Source organism: Malurus melanocephalus, unplaced genomic scaffold, assembly GCF_030028575.1.
Source record: "Malurus melanocephalus ecotype Western Australia unplaced genomic scaffold, MMel_1.1 scaffold_391, whole genome shotgun sequence".
NCBI classification, from domain to species: domain Eukaryota; kingdom Metazoa; phylum Chordata; class Aves; order Passeriformes; family Maluridae; genus Malurus; species Malurus melanocephalus.
In genome coordinates this window covers 3,224-17,269 of record NW_026623623.1, presented here as the reverse complement: position 1 = coordinate 17,269, position 14,046 = coordinate 3,224, and the positions used below count along the sequence as shown (strand labels likewise).

Sequence of the window (14,046 nt, the reverse complement as noted above, 5' to 3'; positions counted from 1 at the left end):
TTTTAATTGTTTTGGGTTCAGATCAGCCCGAACTTGTCTCTTCCCTGAAAGTCTGAAGAACTAACATTTTTATAGATTCAAAAATACCTTGAAAGCATTGAAAATAATGTGGCATTTTCACGGTTTTGCCTCTTGCTTGACCCTTTCTACTTTCACAGCAGCCCAGGGTTCCAGAACTCATTCACTGGAATGCTTCCAGCTTCCCCAAAACAGAAGGGCATTTTAGGTCTCAGTCTCTGTATYTAAAGAACTCTTAATAATCTCTCCTTCACCCTTTCACACCTTCCCATTTTCTTCTTCAGTGCCCAGCCCTGCTCTCTCACTGCCTCAAGGCCTGAGCAATGTGGAGGGTGTCCCAGGTTCCATGGAAGGTGTWKCCAGTGTGTGYTCTGTCCCCATCTCCAGGAGCTGTTAAAGCAGCTGGGGCAGAGCTCTTTATCTCCAGCATGAGGCAGCCCTGATAACACCCTCCGGGGGCCATCTCTGCTCATGGGCCATCCAGGGCTCTGGGAATGAGCCATGGAATTCCATCATCCCATTGGGAGATGCCCCGGCCAGACAGGAGGAACTGCACATCCCTACTGGCACAGAAACTGAGGCTCTGGGACACTGGGACACTTGTGCCACTGCATTCCCAGAGGAGAGGAGCTCCAGAAGCAGCCCTGGAGCTGCAGAGACGGACTGGAGCTGTGTGCAGGATCAGCGCTTGGACGAGAGCACATCCATCASTGSAACGGGGCTGCAGCACCACCCTGCCCTACAGGGGCTCAGCTTGGATTCTCCATTCCAAGGGAGCTTCCCACCTTCCCTGACAGACCCTGTGCTTCAAACCAGGTCTATTCCACATTTGTTTTACACCATCCAGCTGCTCACTCTTTCACATGGAAGTCCTGCCCTTCCTGTGATGCCATGGGCACAGGGACTGTGATGGCTCACAAACCCTGATCTGTGTTTAATAAMTTTATTATCTCTGCTGCACACTGAACATCCTCCAGGCATCCTTTCTTTGGACAGGGAGCTGTTGACACAAGCTCCACACGATTGGGAGCCTCTTCATTGAAAATTTGGATCCTGCAGAATGGATTGGTTTGAACACATTTGCTCTCACCTCCCTTCCATCACTAYGTCCTACTTTGCTTCTCACTGCTTCAAAAAATGCAAAAACTATTGTCAGTTTTGTTTATGCAGGAGTATTTCCCCAGGCTGTACACCCTTCAATCCAGAAGGAATATGGGATCCAGAACAGGAAAATTCTCCTGTGCAATGGCGCCGGGGAGAGCCCAATGCTACAACCCAAGGATTGGAGGTTTTCTTCTTTGCAGATCAGGCAGTGAAGCCTGGTGGGAACACACCAACCCTGAGGCCTCCAGGCACAGCTCTGCTGCAGGAAGGGAAGGTCCACCTGTCCTTATGTGGTACTGACCAATGGCTTGGGCTGCATATTGCAAACCTTTACAGGATTAGGGCTGACCTCATGTGAAGGGGTAAAACCACACTCCTGGCTCTGCTCTCTGGGACAGGAACAGGAGCCAGGGAATGGCTGGAGCTGTGCCAGGGCAGGCTCAGGCTGGASATCAGGAAAGGTTCTTGTGTCCCCAGAGGGTGCTGGCACTGCCCAGGCTCCCCAGGGAATGGTCCCGGCCCCGAGGCTGCCAGAGCTCCAGGAGCGTTTGGACAGCGCTGCCAGGGATGCTCAGGGTGGGGCTGTTGGGGGGTCTGGGCAGGGCTAAAACCAGATTCCCATCGGGTCTGTAGATTGCCCTTATCATTTTTGCTATTAGCAATTGCTACTAATTGTTAATTCTATTAACAATTCAATAAAATTCCCTAGGCAGCCTTTTCTAATGAGTACTTTTCCGTCCATCAATGCTCCGATTCAGAAAAAAAAAATCAGTGGGAACAGGCACTAAATAGGAACCAAACCAAAGCTTCCTTTCATTAAATGCTTTTATACTTCTTTTGCTATTCTTCCTCAGTACAAAGAGATTTAGCCCATTCTACAAAGTCAAAACATCTGGTTTTCAGTAGTCATAATCTCTTTTTTAGATTAAGGATTTTAGATTGGCATTTGGGCATGTCATCTTGGAAAATCTGGCATTTCTTAAAGTTACTTCAACCCTTGCATTCTGGACAGAGTTATGTGTTGACAGATTCTGCTGCTGCAGCTTGCCCAGGTATCTCTCTGCAGCAGGTACAAGCATCCAAAGGCAGCTGCAGGTCATGCAAGTCTTTTCCTTAACTGAATTTCCAAATTCTTCTTGTGCACCYCACCCTAGAAGCAAAAGAAAATAGCACCAGATGAACTGGGTATGGCCAAAGTAGCATTGAAAATGAGTTTTGACGTGTTCATAATCTCCAAAGTGCAACAAAAAATTAAAATAAGATTCTGGAAGAGTCTCCTGCTTTCACAAGTCTTCCTATGAAGGAGGCTTAGGGTCTGTCCTTCCTCTCAATTTGCTGCTTCTTTTGGACTACACCAAAGGTGAGGACCCACAATTCTAGGATTTGCATTGCACAAAATAATTATTTGCATTCAGTAAAGGCATTTAAAATAACATTTGTATTGAGTTAAGTGGAGACAGATTTTTATTGGCTTTCTCGCAGAAAACCTTTATGGCTTTTAAAATTTGCCGAAATGATGGAAATAAGAAGCCTAACAAAGAGGCTTGCTATTTTCCTCCCTCCTGTGCTGCAGAAACACGAGGTTCCAGGAGGACATCAATCCTAATCTGGTTTTGAGTTGCTGGCATGTGGACAGCAGACCTCAGTGATTTCCAAATGTGTGAGGGGCCCAGCAGCTGCAGGGAGCTCTCGGAGCTTGACAGAGTCACGTTCGGAGCATCAGGAGGAAATGACTGCTGAAAGTACAGAGAATGTGTTGTAAAATATCTATTTTTAAAAGCTGAGCAGAAAAATGCGTGCACTCCTAATTACATGGTGAGCAACTCCAAAATGCCACAGTGAAAAATTGCCTTGGAACTGTAAATGTAGCTGGGTCGAGCTGATCTTCATCTATCATTGAACTGTCAAAAGAGTCACTTCATGAAAAGACTTTATTTTTCTAAGATTTAGACTGTGCTTTGTCCTGCTGAAYTCTAGTTATGATAGTTGTTTCCATTCATAATTTCTTAGTCAGACTRTCTCTGTATTTACTGTGCTCCCTGTCTGGACTGAAATTCTACTTTATGATGTCARGTTGAGTGTTCTCCTCTTGCCAGTCAGCTTGGTTTTCTTCCTGTGTTTGTTTTCTTCTGGTTTGTTTTTTATGCTCAGTTTATTTTTCTGTAGTGGGTTCTTTAAACCTTTTCCATGCTTTAATCTCTGCATCACAAATACCTTTAATAACATTGAAAATTCAAAGCACCCATTCCATTCTCAGGTCATATCACACTTACTTTCCATATTTCTTCAATATCATTCCTTTCTTTCTTTCACCACTCCCAGATCACATAATCAAGTAATCTTTCCTCATTTGGAAAAGCATTCTTTGTGAGTTTTACTTCATCAGCCTCAGGGAAATGCTCCACCTACACACTCGATACAGACATGCAGAGCTTGAGGCTTGAGGTCCGTTCATCCTGGGCTTCCTCCTCCTCCTCCTCCTCCTCCTCCTCCTCCTCCTGTGCAGGCAGGGGGTTCCTGTGGCTCTCCCAGCACCCCACACCAGGCAGACAGTGCTTGGAAGCGCTGTGGAGATGGTTTGGACCAACTCAGCATCTCCCAGTGWCCCTTCCTGTGKTCAGCCAGTTAGGAAAAGSTAAAAGAGCTSAGCTGCTGTGAAGGGAAATATTTCAGCTGAGGAGCATKGGTGAGAGCTGAACRCTCTCCTGATGGGATGAAGAGTCCARGSAGTGGCTCCTTGAAAGGAGATKCTTGGCTGCCAGCYAGAGAGCATTTGTGGAGRACTCATGGAAGATTTTGGTCTCCTGTTGGTGTTGTTGGGGTGATATGGAGAGGTGCTGTGAGATATTAAAGGGCTGACTCTTGACATCTCCCCGTGTCTGTGGGTGTGTGAGCTCCACACCAACAGCCTCCTGTGAGCTCAGCTCTCAGAGWGGTCCTTACCCAGCACAGCTCAGTGACAGCCACCTCCAAGACCTTTGGCAGTGCCAGTGTGACCAGCTGCCACCTCTGACCATTGCCATCACTCCCACGAGATGCTCCCTTGGAATTCTTGCTCTGTGAATTCAGCAGCAGCACAGCCTGAAGGTGAACCAGGCACGCTTTAGAGAGATTGAGCTTCAGAACAGCTGAAGCACAAAACATCTCAGCTGCCTTCTGCTGCAGCTGCCACCCTGCAAGGCCGGAGCGAGGGACTGCCACAAAGCACCCATTTGATCCTCTCTTTGCCATGCCAAAGCAGCTGCTCTGGGCTCATGCTCCAGTCAAAAAGGAGCCAGAAGCCAGCTTGGATCTCCACAAGGAGCCAGCCCTGACTTACTGGAACTCCAAAATGGGGATTTTGCAAGAGGAGGCATCAGAAAGCAGCAAGAATTGGGCTGCCCTGGGAGGGGGACAAGCCAGAAGCCAAGRGTGGCCCCAAGGCATGGCCTCACCAGCAAGGTACAGTCCCACAGGGCACAAACAGGGCCCATCAGCAGTCCTGGACAAGGAAGCAGCTCCAGGGTCCATCCAGGATGCCCCAGAGCTGTTAAAATATTGGTGGGACAGTGTTGCCATGTCATGGTCACATTTCCATAATTAGGGCTAAAGCTGCAGTTTCCATTTCTCCATTTCCATTCCTCTGTTGCATTCCCATTCCCATTTCCATGTCTATTCCATATCCCATGGGAATTAGCAGCTGCAGTGACAGGACAGCCAAGGCTCCCCACCKCCAGCTGGGACACTGGGAATGAGACTGGCCACATCCCAGAACCCAGGCAGGCTCTGCAAGCACAGCCAGGGCTGCAGTTTGGGGAGGGCTGTTAATGTCTACAGGAGGCAAGGAAGAAGGGAGCATGGATCTGTCCATGGAAAATTTTACTTTTAAATTAAGAAAGGCAGAAGAGAGAAAGAACTGCAAAAAAAAAAAGGTCCTGACAATGGCACTGCAGGAGGAAACATTGAAACCCAGCGACACACAGCGAGGAAGGGGTGGGGGCACAAGAATAAAGATTTAAATGTTATTTAGGATGAAAATTAAAGCTTGGGCATGGCCTCGAAGAGCACAATCCTTGCTTTGGTTCCAAGTGTCCTGGGGTGCATCAGGCTGGCTGAGGGAGGGGACTGTCCCACCCTGCTCTGCACTGGGACAGCCCCACCTCCAGCCTTGGGGACAGTTTTGGGCACCACAACATCAAAAAGATGTAAAGCTGTTAGASAGTGTCCAAAGGAGGGACACGAGGAGGGGGAAGGGCCTTGATGGGAAGCCCATGAAGAGCAGCTGACAGCAATTGGGTGATTCAGCTGCAGCAGAGGGGACTGAGGTCAGACCTCACTGGGGCTGTAGCTCCTGCCAAGGGACAGCCCCGATCTCTGCTCTGGGACAGGAACAGGACCCAGGGAATGGCTGGAGCTGTGYCAGGCCAGGCTCAGGCTGGAGATCAGGAAAGGTTCTTGTGTCCCCAGAGGGTGCTGGCACTGCCCAGGCTCCCCAGGGAATGGTCCCGGCCCCGAGGCTGCCAGAGCTCCAGGAGCGTTTGGACAGCGCTGCCAGGGATGCTCAGGGTGGGGCTGTTGGGGGGTCTGGGCAGGGCTGGGGTTGGGCTGGGTGATCCTGGGGGTCCCTCCCAGCTCAGGATATTCCATGATTCTGTGTTTCTCAGTGCTCTGTTTAGCTCATGTTCAACTCACTCTTCAACATTCCCATCGTTCCTCAGTGAGGGCGCTGGGGATGGTCCCAGTGTAACCCACAGCTCCTCCAGTCCCAGCCTGCCCACCACAGCTCCCTGTCCTGAGCTCCCCCTCATTCACAACGAGGAGTGGAACWGCTCTGCTTCTAGCTGTTGACATCCATGGAAGAAATTGTTTTGAGACCAAATTATTTCCTTGCAAATATACAAATGATCTGGGAATATGCATTGCATTGAGCGGCGTGGTGCATCGACCGTAGCGAACGAGTTACACGGRTGAAGGGAAACACACAATGTGCTTGACAAACCTGGAGCAAGCAGTGATGGACGAGGAGGGAAAAGGTGGATAACTGCATCCTTATGGGTTTAAGTGAGTTAATTCTGCTTTTTCTGTATGCCAGTTAATAACGCCAACCATTTCCAMCGGTCCTAGGAAACCTCCCAAGATGACATTGAACGATTCCATTTCCACATGCTTGTCCATGGCGTGCTTCCCTTATTATTGTTGTGTTTAAGCTACATTGTGTCTCCCAGAACTGCTGGAATCACAAAAAAWTGAGAGAAAATAGAGATTGTTTTGTACAATAGTGTGGATTAGCAGAGTGAATGAGTTGGTTAATGAAAAAAATTCTATACGTGGCCTACTTTCAAAAGGTGAATGATCTTTTCAAATATAATTTGCCTATAATTTTTCCACACAAAGCTCAGGCTGATGCTGCACTGGTGCGGAAGAACTTTTAGTTTAAAACATATGCTGGGTTTTTGTAGTATATTTCCCTTTTTGGAGTGCCTTTTTTGTCCTTTGAGTCATTCTCAATAAAACTTTTATTATTCAATTAAAAAAAATATGAGTAGAATTTTTTCTGTCTTGGAAGCACAAGGGGCTGATTTTCCAAGACTCTTGGAATAGTCTGTATTGCTGAAACCACTAAAGTAGAAAAAATATTTTAAAAGGTGCTTTTCTAGCGGTGTTTATAGTCACTCTTTAACTCACAGCTTTATAAGGATTCTGGAGAAGCAATTTGGCAAAATCATTATAGGCTCCTTTACTTAGAGTTCAGTGAAATTGGAATGTTTCTGATATGCAGCAGTTATGGATCATCCATTTGATTTATTCCATGTTATAAAGTCAAGCTCTAATGCAAACCATCAATTGATACTCAGTGTGTCAAAGCAACCCTGGAACACAAAAAAACACCTTTTAAAAACTCTAATAAAAAAATAGTGTTTTCATCTTTTGTTCCAGATTCCTTTTTTCCCTTCCTTTTATCATTAATTTAGAATGTGAAAAAAAACATGAGCTAATACAGGTTCTTTTTAGAAGTGACCATGTTTTACCTGCTGATATTGCTTCAACTCCTCTGCTAATAAAAATTGTGCTTTTCCTGGTAATTGCAGGARTGTTCTGTGCATTTGTGAAGCTCCTCAGAAATTTCCCATTGGAAAGGCTTGGTGACTTCTCTTGCCTGGAGTGTTGCAGGTGTCTACAGGAAGATAAAATCATCCCCATAACCACAGGTGGTTTGAATACTTGGGGGAAAATCCCCTGAATGAGTTTTAGGGATGTTTCTCTGTAATTGCCAAAAATATCTCCTGCTGAAGCTGTTCAGATTCTCATGACAGTGGCAGCTCYGTGCTGCTGTTATTTCCTGAGAAAAGTTTCTGGTTCCAGGGATTGTTTTAAAAAATCCAAACTCTGCAAGTGCCATCTAAATGAAGATTGTGGTTCTCTTTATCCTTAAACATGGAATAATCCACTAAGTACATATATAAAAATATAAATGTTTACATTTAAATGTGTCCTTACAGCAAGTTTAATGAGGAATTTCCTAATGATTTTCAAACACTGTAACAGATCCTTGCTGGATGACTACAGGAAATTTTGAGTTATTAAAATGTCAAAACACTCTACCATTTCTAACACTGATAGTTGCTGAAAATCTTTTCAAAAATAATTAAAGTGTAATTTAACCAGATTTTCTGCTTCAGGGGAAATCTACTGACTTCTTTTAAAGCCCATGAATAAGGAGTTGTTCTCCTTTCCTGGCTCTCATATACTTTAATGWTTTTTTCTTATTTGATCTTGCTTTTAATTTCCAAAATGCAAGGTAAGTTTTACGTGTTTCTTTTCATGCTTCAAGTGTTTTATTTTCCTTTAATGTGTGACATTGATTTCTTACAGAGTAGTCAGGCATTCCTGATGCTGAAGAAACAGAGACTACACTTAAAGTGGAGGCTTTCTCTGAGTGTGACAGATGAAATTGTCTCACACTCCTTCCACATTTTTTGTGCATAAAACCAATCCAAATCCTAAGGACTGCTGTACCTTGTACAATTTACTCAGCACTTGCACTTGGAGAGCACATCCATCACTGCAACGGGGCTGCAGCACCACCCTGCCCTACAGGGGCTCAGCTTGGATTCTGACTCTGACACTTGGAGCTGTTGTTTCTCTATTATTGCCTTGATTTTAATTTTTCCTATTAAATTGTAGTTCTGACTTAGAATCTCYTGAAACATATTTGTGTGGGGGTAATTCCCCCGCTGGTTTGCTTTCAAACTAACACATTTTCATTTACTAGCTCAGTCTAAATGGACACCTTTCCATATTTCAGTCCTAATGTTTCCTAAACACGAGGATATCAAGACTGGAGTTCCCTGGAGCAGGGGAGCAGCTCCTCAGCAATTTCATCCACAAGGAATTCCCAGACTCCCTGCACCAGAGCTGATCCTGCACACAGCTCCAGTCCGTCTCTGCAGCTCCAGGGCTGCTTCTGGAGCTCCTCTCCTCTGGGAATGCAGTGGCACAAGTGTCCCAGTGTCCCAGAGCCTCMGTTWCTGTGCCAGTAGGGATGTGCAGTTSCTCCTGTCTGGCCGGGGCATCTCCCAATGGGATGATGGAATTCCATGGCTCATTCCCAGAGCCCTGGATGGCCCATGAGCAGAGATGGCCCCCGGAGGGTGTTATCAGGGCTGCCTCATGCTGGAGATAAAGAGCTCTGCCCCAGCTGCTTTAACAGCTCCTGGAGATGCTGATGGAATACAGACTTTGGTTACASCWTCCATGTGACCTAAGACAGGAAGGAAATGCAAAAGGAATGGGAAATTCCTTGGCCAAGCATGAGCAGAAAAAGAAACGCCAGAGCAGATGGGATCAGATACCACAGAGCCTGAGGCACATAAAATAGAAGTTAAATCACTGACCATGTCTCATAAGTCAGCCTGCTCTGTGCCTTGATATTGAAGCTTTTAGTGGGGTATTTTACAAGTTCTCTGTGTAACGTTCAGTTTTCAAAAAATATTGGTTGTCTCTAAATGRAGAGTAAATAGCCCAGGATTCGACAAAACTGTGAAAGTCAGAAACATCTGTCCCACAGGCTTTCATTACAGCTTTTGCTTTTAAATTTCACAGAATCCCAGAAAATTCTGCATTAGAATGGACCCACAAGGATCGTTGAGCTTTGAGTGAACGGCCCTTACAGGGATCAGCCCATACCCTGCTCTAACCAGCTGAGCCTRTCTCAGCTGCTGTAGACAGCCAGGTTCCAAAATACTCAAGGAGTAGAATCAAAGCATCAGTTTCACAGCTGCTTAAAATTAAAATTAAAATTAAGATTAATCTAATTAAAATTAAATGAGACTGAAAGTGGTTAAAATAAATAATGCTGTATCTGAGTTCTCCTTATATCGACAACAGGTGATAAGGAACAAAAGGGAGAGAGAAAGAAGTGACTTAACCCAAAGCTGTGTCCTGCAGCTCTCCACCATTCAGGGTGATCTATTTGCATTCAGATTTATTGTCARATTTTCATTCTATTATATATTCTATTATTCATTCTATTCTATATTCTTCAGATTATCATTCTATTTTCATTCAGATTTATCTTCAACAGATGTGAWTTAAGTGAGGCAGGTTGACAGCCTGTTCAGTGCATTTGGAAAAGAATCTCTACCTCAATCTGTGCCTTTGTTTCCTCAAGTCATATCAAGTCTGTCAACCACATCCATCAAGTATCTACTTACCTTGAAAAATTATTCCAGAATCCTTCAGTTTCTCATTGTGATCTCATTTTCTAAATTAACTTCTTTCTCTTCCAGAAGGTGCATGAAAACCCATCTCAGAGCAGCGTGGGCTTCTACACAGAGCAGAAATGAAATGAGCACCAGTCAAGGGTGGAAGATCCAATTGGTTCCACTCACYCACACTGGGAAGGCTCAGAAGGAGCTGCTTTGTAGAACCAGAGGAGGAAATTGTGCCCACCATYCCTGCTGGAGCCTTCAGGCTACCAGACAGCTCATCCAGCACAGGATTTGCTYTTTCACCACAGGAGCAGTTACATTTCATTTAAGGTGAGTAGTTCCTGTCTCTAAACATCATGGAAGTTCTCCTGTTCTGATAGGCACAATTCATGTGCAGCATTAAGAAACTTTTTTTTTTGTCCACAGACAATGAGAATGGAATAAAATTATTATTTTTGTAATAGAAGTTGGGCCCCCACAAGGATTCTGATCAGTGGTCAAAAAGAACTGTTCTGCTCTGTGAGTGGCACGTGGAGTTTGGAGCAGGCACCCTGCAATCAGTCAAGGASTGCTACTGAATATCCTCTAAAATAATTAATCATATTTTGCTCGTGGTCTCTCTGGCAGCTGGCCCTGGAGGCACTGGAGAGATCAGCGGGAGGCATTCACTGCATTTCTCCGTATTTCTTGTTGCCCAAGGGAAAAAGAGAAAGAAATGAGAGAATCGTTCCCAATTAAAAAAAAAAAACAAAACCAACCGAACACAAACCAAACCAAACATAAAGAGGGGGGCAAAAATGAAATGGTTGAAATGAGAACAATATCTAAAATTGTAGCAATGTTCCACATTTCCATTCTTGTTCCAGATGATTTCTTTGATCCCTGCTCTCGGCTGAAGCCCAGCATTGGTGCATTCCCTGTTCCCTGCTGGACTTGGACTGCTGCAGCTGAAGATGTCTCAGGAACAGATGGATCCACTCAGTTTTGTACTTGCATGGAGGGGACTGTGCCATGCAGAGATTTTATTCCTTTGAATTTTTAATTGGGCAGCAGAGAGGGCTGCACAGCTGCACATTGTAGCCCCTCTGCAGATCCATTAATGGATTTTTATTCCTGTGCCCAGACTGTGGCATTGTTAGTCTGCCAGTCAGAACAGCAACCAGGCAACTTGAAAACAAAAACCCGTAATCCCACTGGATCCCAAGATTAAATGAGTAAGAATTCATTGTTTTCCATCTTTCTCCTCAGCCCTTTCTATCAGATGTAACCAGATTGAAGCCAGCCCTTCCATCAAAGCACTCAAGAGGGGATTGAATTAATGAGCTTTAAATAGACATATTGCTTTGTTTTCTAGAGGAAAACCAGAACATTCAGGCAACTTTGATTTTCCTAATAATTAGTTACATTTGTTTTTACTGAGTCTCTGTTCAAGGGATTCAGAGTTCCAACCTGTAACTGGGAAGTGGCTGGGAATCAGCAGGTCYTGCCTGTTCCCATCACTGCAATTCCACACCAAGGTCACTTCACCCTCTCCCTCTTCCTGTTTGTAGTGAAGCTGATTCCTTTGGGAAAAGCCTTTGGCAATCTAAGGGCAACAGATTAAATATGTAAGAGTATTATTATTAAAGACTAGTGCCAAAAGTCACACATTCAGAGAGGAATGCAGCGTGGTGCAAAACAGTGATTAAGAAACTACAACCATGCAAACAGTGGGACACTAAATAGTTTTAAACTGAGCAACTATGAAATGAGAATCAAATGCAGTTGAAAATGAAGAGTGGTAAATCTGGCCATGTTTTCATTTCCTTTCAAATGTGCAAACTGGGAAACTATAAATTGTGATGGAGGGAAAGGACAGAAGAGAAAAAATTGGTGCAAGACAAGGTGGAGCTTAGGGAGATCCATCCAAGGTGGGTTTAGAGAGCTGAGCACAAATGGACAGCGTGATCAGTGGGTGCCTGGTAGTGCAGGACATTGAAAAGATCAGCACTTGGCARAGGGGCAGATGTGGCACTGAGGGACACGGKCCAGGGCTGGCCTTGGCAGKGTCAGGTTTATATTTGGACTCAATCTTAGAGGGTTTTTCCAGCCTCAGTGATTCTGTGATTCCAAACCAGATGAAAATAACTCGGGAATATTCCATAAATGAAGGCCAACCCAGAAACAGACAGAACACCCAGGGCCCTTCCGAGAGCTTGGGACCAGTTTGAAGCAGTTAGCAGAGCCTATAACTAAAKTTTTAATGGAAATAAGAGAAATTTTTATAAGGGCCCTTCAGATTTAATAACCATTATTTCCAGGAAACAAACAACAGCAAAACTAAAGGATTAGTCATCCAGATGCACAACAATCACAGACAGAACTCTGCCAAAAGCCTGCCCAGGTTCAGAGGGATGATCATTTATCATCTTGGGCATTGCCTCAACAAAGCTGGAGCTGGAATCAAGCAGGACCAGGTGGAGGTTCTTGATGGAGCTGCAACAGCTCTGGGTTGGATTGTTTTCTGCACAGAAGTCAGGATGTATCCTAGAAAAAAAAAGATATCTTCCATGAAAGCCTTGCTGTGGAGAGGGAAGAAAAAAMCCCCAAAMCMMMAAARSMMCMMCMSCMAAMMAMCMRSCMMMSSKTTTSGRWYMMYWWTYCMAAAAAAAACCACAAAACCAAGACGAGAAGACATCAAAAAAGCAGGCAAGAGTTCATCACAACTGTTAGTGCTTCGGAAAGAGGTCATTAAATTCATATATTTCTGTAAAACCTTTTGATTTTATCAAGGAAGTGTTTTTGGATTTATGCTTAACTGACACAATATTTCCTTTTCCTCATGTTCAGAGCATCCAGAAAGTCAAGCTCTTGGAAAATCTGTGCTTCAAAATTCTTCATTACAAAAGGCATAAAATAAATTTAAAGTGATTACTGCTTGATACAATAATTCCACCCYTGCTGGTTTTAAAACAGAACTTAGAAAATAATAGCAGAGTATAAAATCACATCAGAAGACAAACAGATGGGGTGGTAAACATGCAAAGGAAAAGTGTTTTTGGATTGGGAGTGGAAAGCAATAACAATTACAGATTATTTCTGCAAGCCCAGAGGGCCATAAAGGCCAGAACAGCTGGCAGAAGAAGTAGCAGAAGATTTATAAGAAACCAAAGACATTTTAATTTGGGGCACTTAAATTTGTGGTCCCCAAGTAGTGTCCTTGTATCAGTAAGGGAATAGCCAAAGAGAACTTTTTAAGTTCCTGAAACAAAGTGTCAAAGTGATTTTTTTGGCAAGGTAACAATAACAGCCACCGGAACAGCCTCAACTTTTGCAGATTATCTTTTCAAAAAAAGGTTCCAAAGCCTTGTATGAAATGTGCATTAAACAGAACACCTATTTCTCTTTAAATCTGGCAAGCTCGGGCTTATAAAATGACCTGACCTGGACAGTACTTTTAAAAAAATTTACCTTACAGTGACAGAACTCTATTCAGGCTCCTTGTTTGGGCGGGTACAACCACCATCCCTCCCTTCTTCTATTCCTGCCACAGGAAACCAATGAAGAAGGGTTTTTTTCCCCTTACTTTGCTTTTCCTACAGTACTTGAAATAAAACATGAATGTGAGTTCAATGAAACTTTTTAATAACAGGGACAGAGCATATTCCACATTTTCTGTTTTCACACTGAAGAGTTAAATTTGGTGTATTGTTTCCCCCAATACCCATCATTTTCAGTAAAGAAAAATAATAAAAAACATTGGGAAAAAAATAAAATAATCTACCTCCCTAGCCAGAAGGGAAGTAAGAGAAATAAGAATGACATCATAGTCTCAGACGTTAATTTCCCAAACTCAGTGAATGTCACYGTATTAACTGATTGACATCAGTGCAGAGCCACTGGAGAAAATCTTACACATTCTACGCCTACAAACAGAATATCTCACTTGGAGACTTTTCATCCCAAAATCTGCTTGCTGTGTGCATCACAAGCTCAGGGGGTGAGGGGTGGGTTCTGGAATCTGCCCAGCAGTGCCACTCCACCTCCGCAGCATTTAAAGGCAMCATGAAAGGGTTAAAGGACACCACTTGAGAAGCCATCCTCTTCCAGCATTACATCCCATAATTACATCCCACAGGGCATCCAGAGTCCCTCTGTCCATGTCAGGAGATCGCCACAGAGTTCCAGAGCTTCACCCCTGCCCTGCCCTGCCCTGCCCTGCCTGCCTTTATTTCCTGTCAGTCCAGACAGGATT

The 14,046-nt window shown here is 44.3% G+C and overlaps 1 long non-coding RNA gene across 1 annotated transcript; it reads left to right on the top strand.

Moving 5' to 3' along the window:
• Positions 1–5,740: 5,740 nt before the first annotated feature.
• On the top strand, positions 5,741–11,877 carry LOC130581200 (uncharacterized). The gene is made up of 3 exons (XR_008966196.1): positions 5,741–6,162; positions 9,891–10,142; positions 10,679–11,877. It is a non-coding gene; the product is annotated as an uncharacterized LOC130581200 (long non-coding RNA).
• The last annotated feature ends 2,169 nt before the right edge of the window (positions 11,878–14,046 follow it).